Source organism: Bombina bombina, chromosome 2, assembly GCF_027579735.1.
Source record: "Bombina bombina isolate aBomBom1 chromosome 2, aBomBom1.pri, whole genome shotgun sequence".
Classification (NCBI taxonomy): domain Eukaryota; kingdom Metazoa; phylum Chordata; class Amphibia; order Anura; family Bombinatoridae; genus Bombina; species Bombina bombina.
The window spans coordinates 1,379,086,445-1,379,094,904 of NC_069500.1; positions in this window are offsets into that span (position 1 = coordinate 1,379,086,445).

Below are 8,460 nucleotides of genomic sequence, written 5' to 3' on the forward strand. Positions count from 1 at the left end.
CAAGTATAGGGTGCTGGGTTGGAGCGGTGCCTGCAGACACATGAATAAAGTGCAGAGGGAGTATGTCAGGCATCTAGGCTCTACCGCACGTGCGGTTATAAAAAAAAAAAGTTAAAAATATATATTATTTTTTTTCAAATCAGTCTGGCTTTGACTTTTTTGGGTGAGTAATTAAATATAAATTTTCCAATGGGGGTGCTATTGGAAAAATTATATTATATTCAGCCAAAAAATGTTTCTTCTTGTTTTGTCTATGGGGGTTCATGTGCACCTGTGCACCTATTAAGGAGCCTCCACAGGTTGAGAGAGAGGTTGAAGATGTGTGTGAGTATAGGGTTAAGGGTAGAAAAGAGAGAGGGGAGTATCTGTGAGGTGAGGGGACAGTATAAGGGCAGAAACTTCTTCCTCTGTAACAGAGGCAAAAGAGCTAAATTTATGGCTATGTGGGTTTTGGATGATTGGGAGCTTTTGAGGGGGTGGGAGACTGATAGTATGTTGAGAGCTGATTTCATTTCTAATGGAGTCGATTTTGTTATTGAAGTAGCTGGCAACATCTTGAGCTGAGAGAGAAGTTGTAGTAGGAGGTGGGGGTGGATGGAGAAGAGTATTGAAGATGGAGAACAGACGTTTTGGGTTTGAAGAAAGAGTAGAGATAAGATTCGAGAAGTAATGTTGCTTATATAGATTAAGGGCAGAATAGTAAGAGTTCAAGATGAACTTGTAGTGAAGAAAGTCAGCTGAATTCTGAGATTATCTCCAGTGTCACTTAGCAGTACGGGAACATCTGCATAGGTACCATGTCAGAGGAGTATGCCAGGGCTGAGGATGAGTGTATGATTTCCGAGCTATGGAATGTGGGGCCAGATTGTCAAGGACCTATGTAAGGGTGGAGTTATAGTGGCAGATAGATTCGCCAAGGCAGGAAAAGGATGGGATGGAAGAGTGGAGAGGTTCGTGAAAGCTAGCGAGCTGATGCTGATCTAATGACTTGATGCTTCTGTGAAGTTTGGTTTGAGAGGTAGAAGGAGGGAGAGTTGTAGGGAGGGATGTGATGTTACAAGTGAGGAGATGATGGTTAGAAAGAGGAAAAGGGGAGTTTATGAAGTTTGAGATAGTGCATTGATAGCTGAAAATCAGATCAAGGGTGTGACCATGCGATAAAGTTTGCGTGCGAGTGTTTTTCACTTTTTTGCTCCACTGACTTCTATAGGGGAATACATTAATGCAATTGCGATATTCGAACATTAGCTTTTTGCGCACTTTGGGTTAGGATGCAAGGAATTTTTTTTTATTTTCAACTTGTAATATGAGTACTACACGACTCACACAAGAGGCTTACTTCTAGTGGAGTTAGTGTTCGGACAGGAGTGTTACATACTGCTGCACTTGTTAGCTGGCTCAATATTGGCAATATACAAAATAGTCTCGTTATTATAATGCACTATAACATTTAGGCAAAATATTTTATATTTGGCACCCCGTTGGGCAGTGCGAGAGGGACACCTGGGCTCTTTGGTGGGGGTCTGCAAGGTCAGGGGGTGAGGGTATGAGAAGGTCTAATGTATATCTTGTATTTAGTTTATGAAGAAGTGTTTTTATGGTATCAGGAGGTGTGATATATAGTGTTATTCTTTATATAGGTAACATTGAATGTTGGGTTAGGGGTGGATCATAAAGGGGGCAGGGCATACAGGGGGAGGGAAATAAGGGTGCTGGGCTTAGGGGCCCCACACATTTGTCTTGCCCAGGGCCCCGCAAATGCTACAAGTGGCCCTGTTTTGCTCAACTGGTGAAACTCACAGACAGTGTCAGGGAAACCTTTGTACTGACTAAAATATGCTGTTTCATTTTTAATGGCAGCTAGCCGCCCAGATGCCAAAAATTGCCTATGAAAGAAATAAGGAACATTCACCTCAGGTGGCTTATAAACATGCATATTTTATTCACATTATTTTCTTGCTTGACTCAAAGATCATGCAATTCCAAATTGCTCAAGCACATAAAGAAAGGTCATGTGAGTGTTTGTAAGCTTGAAAAGGAATAATTTTTATATTCTATGGGAGGCACATTATAAGCCAATGTCAATTAAACTAACCATTGTAATTAGTCATATGTGTATTTATTTTGCCATTTAATAGCTTGCAAATGTAATTTATCATGATAAAGCCACACAGCATCCTACCTCAAAAACAATTTAAGAAGGATAATTATCTATTGAAATGTTTTGCTTTGGTCTGAAGTTACCTTTATTAATTGGAGTATATATATATAATTGTGTTTGTAAGTGTCCGTCGCCATCGGCAGTTGCGCACGCATCCTCAAAGGAATGTTGGATGTGCGCAGCGACATCGCGGTGATGAGACAGCTTCAGTAACTCCAACTCTCAGCTGTAAGATAACAGCTGAGAGCTGGAGCTCCTGAAGCTTCAGGCATCTGCCGCATATGGAGCCTGAGCTCAATCGGTGCTCCGCCTCCATATGAGGCCAGATGCCTTATCGTTACAGACTGTGACACTGTGTGTGTCACCGTCTGTAACGATCTTCTGCTGGTGCCGGTGGGAAGTGTGGGCGGTTGGCGGGTGGGCAGCTCAGCAGAGAAAGGGAGGAAGTGGGAGTGCCCTAATTAAAAAAAAGGACAGGGGGAGAGAGAGCAAAGGGGAGAGAGAGAGCAAAAGAGAGGGGGAGAGAGAGCAAAAGAGAGCAGTGAGAAAGCAATAGAGAGGGGAGAGAGAGAGCAAAAGAGAGGGGGAGAGAGAGCAAAAGAGAGGGGGGAGAGAGAGCAAAAGAGAGGGGAGAGGGAGAGCAAAAGAAAGTGGAGAGGGAGAGCAAAAGAGAGGGGTGAGAGAAAGAAAATGAGAGGGGAGAGAGAGAGAGCAAATGAGAGGGGCAGAGAGAGCAAAAGAGAGGGGAGAGAGAGCAAAATAGAGGGGATAGGGAGAGCAAAAGAGAGGGGGAGAGAGAGCAAAAGAGAGGGGAGAGGGAGAGCAAAATAGAGGGTAAGAGAGAGCAAAAGAGAGGGGGGAGAGAGAGCAAAAGAGAGGGGAGAGGGAGAGCGAAAAAAAGGGGAGAGGGAGAGCAAAAGAGAGGGGCAGAGAGAGCAAAAGAGAGAGGGGAGAGAGCAAACAAGAGGGAGAGAGAGAGCAAAAGAGAGGGGGGAGAGAGAGCAAAAGAGAGGGCAGAGAGAGAAAAAGAGAGGGGGGAAAGAGCAAAAGAGAGGGGGTGAGAGAGCAAAAGAGAGGGGGTGAGAGAGCAAAAGAGAGGGGGAGAGAGAGCAAAAGAGAGGGGAGAGAGAACAAAAGAGAGGGGAGAGTGGGCAAAAGAGAGGGGGGAAAGGGAGAGCAAAAGAGAGGGGGAGAGAGAGAGCATAAGAGAGGGGGGAGAGAGCAAAACAGAGGGGGGAGAGAGTAAGAGGAAAATGGAGCAGAGAGAGAGAGAGAGAGCAAAAGAGAGGGGAGAGGGAAATCAAAAGAGAGGGGGGAGAGAGAGCAAAAGAGAGGGGAGAGGGAAAGCGAAAAAAGGGGGAGAGGGAGAGCAAAAGAGAGGGGTGAGAGAAAGAAAATGAGAGGGGAGAGAGAGAGAGCAAATGAGAGGGGCAGAGAGAGCAAAAGAGAGGGGAGAGAGAGAGCAAAAGAGAGGGGATAGGGAGCGCAAAAGAGAGGGGGGAGAGAGAGCAAAAGAGAGGGGGGAGAGAGAGCAAAAGAGAGGGGAGAGGGAAAGCGAAAAAAGGGGGAGAGGGAGAGCAAAAGAGAGGGGTGAGAGAAAGAAAATGAGAGGGGAGAGAGAGAGAGCAAATGAGAGGGGCAGAGAGAGCAAAAGAGAGGGGAGAGAGAGAGCAAAAGAGAGGGGATAGGGAGAGCAAAAGAGAGGGGGAGAGAGAGCAAAAGAGAGGGGAGAGGGAGAGCAAAATAGAGGGTAAGAGAGCGCAAAAAAGAAGAGGGGAGAGAGCAAACAAGAGGGAGAGAGAGAGCAAAAGAGAGGGGGAGAGAGAGCAAAAGAGAGGGCAGAGAGAACAAAAGAGAGGGGAGAGAGGGCAAAAGAGAGGGGGGAAAGGGAGAGCAAAAGAGAGGGGGAGAGAGAGAGCATAAGAGAGGGGGGAGAGAGTAAGAGGAAAATGGAGCAGAGAGAGAGAGAGCAAAAGAGAGGGGAGAGGGAAATCAAAAGAGAGGGGAGAGAGAGCAAATGAGAGAGGAGAGAGAGAGCAAATGAGAGGGGAGAGAGAGCAAATGAGAGGGGGAGAGAGAAACAGAGAAAGAGAGGGAGAGCAAAAGAGTGGGGGAGAGAGAGCAAAAGAGAGGGGGAGAGAGAGAGCAAAAAGAGAGGGTTGAGGTAGAGCAAAAGAAAGAGGGGAGAGGGAGAGCAAAAGAGAGGGGAGAGAAGAAAAGAGATGGGGGAGAGAGAGCAAAAGAGAGAATGAGAGAGTGCAAAAGAGAGAAGGAGAGAGTGCAAAAGAGAGGGGGAAAGAGAGCAAACGAGAGGGGGAGAGAGAGCAAAAGAGAGGGGGGAGAGAGAGCAAAATAGAAGGGAGAGAGAGATGGGGGAGAGAGAGAGCAAAAGAGAGGGGAGAGAAAGAGCAAAAGAGAAGGGGGGAGAGAGCAAAAGAGAGGGGAGAGGGAAATCGAGGGAGTGCAATTGAGAGAGGAGAGAGAGAGCAAATGAGAGGAGAAAAAGAGCAAATGAGAGGGGGATGGAGAGCAAAAGAGAGGGGGGAGAGAGAGCAAAAGAGAGGGGGAGAGAGTCTTGTTTGCTCTCTCCCCCTCTCTTTTGCTCTCTCTCTCACCCTCTCTTTTGCTCTCTCTCACCCTTTCTTTTGCTCTCCCTCTCCCCTTCTCTTTTGCTCTCCCCCCCCTCTCTTTTGCTCTTCCTCTCCCCTCTCTTTTACTCTCTCTCTCTCCCCTCTCTTTTGCTTTCTCTCCCCCTCTCATTTGCTCTCTCTCTCCCCTCTATTTTACTTTCCCTCTCCCCTCTTTTTTGCTCTCTCTCCCCCCTCTCTTTTGTTCTCTCTCTCCCCTCTCTTTTGCTCTATCTTTTGTGGTTAGAAAATGAGGAAACAAAGTAGATTCTTCTTATTTGCTCTCTGTCTCTCTCCCCTATCATTTGCTCTCTCTCCCCCCTCTATTTTACTTTCCCTCTCCCCTCTGTTTTGCTCTCTCTCCCCCCTCTCTTTTGTTCTCTCTCTCCCCTCTCTTTTGCTCTATCTTTTGTGGTTAGAAAATGAGGAAACAAAGTAGATTCTGCTTATCCTTGAATACTCAGGAAGAGCAAAAGAGAGAGGGAGAAAGAGCAAAAGAGATGGTGGAGAGAGAGCAAAAGAGGGGAGAGAGAGCAAAAGAGGGGAGCGAGATAGCAGAAGAGAGGGGAGAGAGAGAGCAAAAGAGAGGGGGGAGAGAGAGAGCAAATGAGAGGGGAGAGGGAGAGCAAAAGTGAGGGGGGAGAGTGAGAGCAAATGAGAGGGGAGAGAGAGCAAATGAGAGGGGAGAGAGAGAGAAAATGAGAGGGGAGAGAGAGAGCAAAAGTGAGGGGGGAGAGAGAGCAAAAGAGAGGGGGAGAGTGAGAGCAAAAAAAATGGGAGAGTGAGAGCAAAAGAGAGAGGGAGAGCAAAAGAGAGGGGGAAAGAGAGCAAAAGAGAGGGGAGGAGAGAGAGCAAAAGAGAGAAGGAGAGAGAGCGCAAAAGAGAGGGGAGAGAGAGCAAATGAGAGGGGGAGAGAGAGCAAACGAGAAGGGGAGAGAGAGCAAAAGAGAGGGTAGAGAGAGCAAAAGAGAGGGGGAAGAGAGAGCAAAAGAGAGGGGGAGAAAGAGCAAAAGAGAAGGGGGAAGAGAGCAAAATATATGGGGAGAGAAAGCAAAAGAAAGGAGCGAGAGAGTAAAAGAGAGGTGGGAAAGAGAGCAAAAGAGAGGGGGGAGAGCAAAAGAGAGGGGGGAGAGAGAGCATAAGAGAGGGGGAGAGAGAGCAAAAGAGAGGGGGAGAGAGAGGAAAAGAGAGGGGGCAGAGAGAGCAAAAGAGAGAAGGAGAGAGAGCACAAAAAAGAGGGGGAGAGAGAGAGCAAACAAGAGGGGGGTAAGAGAGCAAAAGAGAGGGGGAGGGAGAAAAAAAGAGAGGGGAGAGAGAGAGCAAAAGAGAGGGGGCAGAGAGAACAAAAGAGAGGAGTGAGAGCAAAAGAGAGGGGGGAGAGAGAGCAAAAGAGAGGGGGGAGAGAGCAAAAGAGAGGGGGGATAGAGAGCAAAAGAGAGGGGAGAGACAGAGCAAAAGAGAGGGGGAGAGAGAGCATAAGAGAGGGGGAGAGAGAACAAAAGAGAGGGGGAGAGAGAGCAAAAGAGAGGGGGGAGAGAGAGCAAAAGAGAGAAGGAGAGAGAGCACAAAAAAGAGGGGGAGAGAGAGAGCAAACAAGAGGGGGGGAGAGAGAGCAAAAGAGAGGGGGAGGGAGAACAAAAGAGACAGGAGAGATAAAGCAAAAGAGAGGGGGGAGAGAGAGCAAAAGAAAGAGGAGAGAGAGAGCAAAAGAGAGGGGGGAGAGAGCACTAGAGAGGGGGGAGATTGAGCGAAAGAGAGGGGGGAGATTGAGCAAAAGAGAGGGGGGAGATTGAGCAAAAGAGAGGGAGAAGAGAGAGCAAAAGAGAGGGGATAGAGAGAGCAAAAGAGAGGGGGAGAAAGAGCAAAAGAGAAGGGGGAGAGAGCAAAATAGAGGGGGAGAAAGAGCAAAAGAGACGGGCAGAGAGAGCAAAAGAGAGGGGGAGAGAAAGCAAAACAGAGAGGGGAGAGAGAGCAAAAGAGGGGAGCGAGAGAGCAAAAGAGAGGGGGAGAGAGAACAAAAGAGAGGGGGCAGATAGAGCAAAAGAGAGGGGTGAGAGAGCAAAAGAGAGGTGGAGAGAGAGCAAAAGAGAGGGGGAGAGGGAGAGCAAAAGAGAGGGGGGAGAGCAAAAGAGAGGGGGAGAGAGAGCATAAGAGAGGGGGAGAGAGAGCAAAAGAGAGGGGGAGAGAGAGGAAAAGAGAGGGGGCAGAGAGAGCAAAAGAGAGAAGGAGAGAGAGCACAAAAAAGAGGGGGAGAGAGAGAGCAAACAAGAGGGGGGTAAGAGAGCAAAAGAGAGGGGGAGGGAGAACAAAAGAGAGGGGAGAGAGAAAGCAAAAAAGAGGGGGAGAGGGATCAAAAGAGAGGGAGAAGAGAGAGCAAAAAAGAGGGGGGAGAGAGCAAAAGAGAAGGGGGAGAGAGCAAAAGAGAGGGGGGAGAGAGAGCAAAAGAGAGGGGAAGAAAGAGCAAAAGAGGGGAGCGAGAGAGCAAAGAGAAGGAGGAGAGAGAGCCAAAGAGAGGGGAGGAGAGAGAGCAAAAGAGAGGGGGGAGAGAGAGCAAACGAGAGGGGGAGGGAGAGCAAAAGAGAGGGGAGAGAGAGCAAAAGAGAGGGGGAGATTGAGCAAAGGAGAGGGGGAAGAGAGAGCAAAAGAGAGGGGGGAGAGAAAGCAAAAGAGAAATTAGCATATGAACCTCCTAGGTTAAGCTTCCAACTAAGAATACCAAGAGAACAAAGCAAAATTGGTGATAAAAGTAAATTGGAAAATTGTTTAAAATTACATGCTCTATATGAATCATGAAAGTTTATTATGGCCTAGACTGTCCCTTTAATTGATTGTATTTGCACCTGCCACAATCTTTTTGTACAGCATTATATATTTGATTTTGCACAGGTTGGCAGGCATGCACACATTGCTCTGGCCTTTCTTTTCTCAGTAGCAGAATGCAGATGCTGGGACATTTGATATATACATATATATATATATATATATATATATATATATATATATATATATATATATATATATATATATATATATATATATATATATATATATATATATATATATATATATATATATATAATGAATAAAGAAATCATGTGCTACAGTCAATGCCAGGTAATTATTAGTGAAATATAAAAAATATTGTTTTGCTGTATAACTACAAGAGAGTGGGTTGAATACTAGTATGGCCAGGCTAGAGTACTAAGCCTGCACATATAATAAACATTTACTGGAACACACCAAAAACCTCTTTATAATAATATCCTGAAGAATAAAGGTTGGTACAAGTAGCCCTCACCCGACAACTGTTCTACACTGAATAAAATAACAGTTACAGCACTGACAGCATAAAACCAAGACACAAATATAAGAAAATGTCACATTGCACTTTACCTGAACTCTCTTCAACAAAGGACAAATTATTATTACCAGGAACACATAAATGACTGACAGTTTAGATTATATTTAAGCTTCTGAGTGAAAAACAAAATCTTTCATTTTGGTTGCGATACACCTGCAGCTTTGTAAGACCTTTTTGTGCCAACAAATGTTACAGAAATGGACCAGAGGCAAAGCAAAAACTTATTGATAAATAGCGAGAGAAATGACCTAACAGATCTTTCTAGTCTCTCTCTGCAACAGTTAACTCAACCTTGATTCAATAACAGTCCT